Consider the following 1313-nt stretch of genomic DNA (forward strand, 5'->3'; position numbering starts at 1 on the left):
CAAGGCCGCTCTTTACTTACGTGTTTCTTATTCTTACTATCTGTAGTTGCAATCAGAAGGAGAAAGGGGAAATGTAGAGTCTCTAGCATGCAGGAGACCCTGCATGCTAGCTGCTGGGGGAATGGTCAGAGGAGGAAGAAGAGGGAACGGAAGCAAAAACAAACAGGAAGAGGGAGCAAGGACTTGCCTCAAATGCCAGCGGTGGGAAAAGGATTTTACCAATTAAGTTAGTGGCAAAGGACAATCATATTAGTCTGTAAAGACTTCCCTTCCACTGATACCCAGTGTTACTGCATGCAAGATTTGTATTATCCTGGCATTTACTGCTCTCCCTCACACATACACTTATTCTTTCTGACTTATACACCATTCACACTCTTCCACCCCTATTTTCCTGGCCAAGAGCACTGCTTTGCCTCCACTGACATGTATCCTCCTAAAAGCAGACACTGACCTGCATAAAACTGCACCTCAACAAGGTTGCAAATTTAGACACAATGGTTGTAGTCTGAACAGAATTACAGTGTATCTCACCTGAGTGGAGGCTACTTTGACCAGGTCACTTGTATACCTGTCTGGGGAATCTGCTATCCAGGTGCTGCTTATTATGCCTGGACAAATTTGAGGTCCCCAATTTATGGTGGCCCTATGAATGGGCAATCTCTAAAATGTCCTGGCCTCAACATCCCTGTTCAGCTCTTGCAAACTCAAGTCTGTGGCTTCCTTTAGAGAATTCATCTCACATTGGGTCTTCCTCTTTTCCTGCTGCCTTCAACCTTTCGCAGCATTATTGTCTTTTCCAAAGAATCCTGCCTTCTCATGATGTGCCCAAAGTATGACAGCCTATTTTAATGACTGGAGAGTAGGAAAAGATAAAACTTGGATTGGATAGCTATGCCAGGGAGATATAACCTGAAATCAAAAATAAGCATTCTGGAAATCTTTAAGACAGAGTCTATCCTGAATCACAGTGTGGATTTCAAGCGAATAGATCCACCACTGATATGGTATTTCCGTCAGACAGTTGCAGGAGAAATGTAGGAAACGACAACAGCCACTCTTTGTGGCCTTCATAGATCTTCCAAAGGCCTTTGATTTGGTTAGCAGGGACAGCCTGTTTAAAAGGCTTCCCAAGATTTGATGCCCACCTTGGTACCTTAACAACATCTGGTCCTTTCATGAGGAAATGAAGGGCACTGTAGTTTTTGATGGCTCAACATCAGATCCCTTTGACATCCGAAGTGGAGTAAACAAGGCTGTGTCCTCGCGCCGATCCCGTTTGGGATCTTCTTTGCTGTCATGCTGAGGCAGGC

Source organism: Pogona vitticeps, chromosome 1 (genome assembly GCF_051106095.1).
Source record: "Pogona vitticeps strain Pit_001003342236 chromosome 1, PviZW2.1, whole genome shotgun sequence".
NCBI classification, from domain to species: Eukaryota; Metazoa; Chordata; class Lepidosauria; order Squamata; family Agamidae; genus Pogona; species Pogona vitticeps.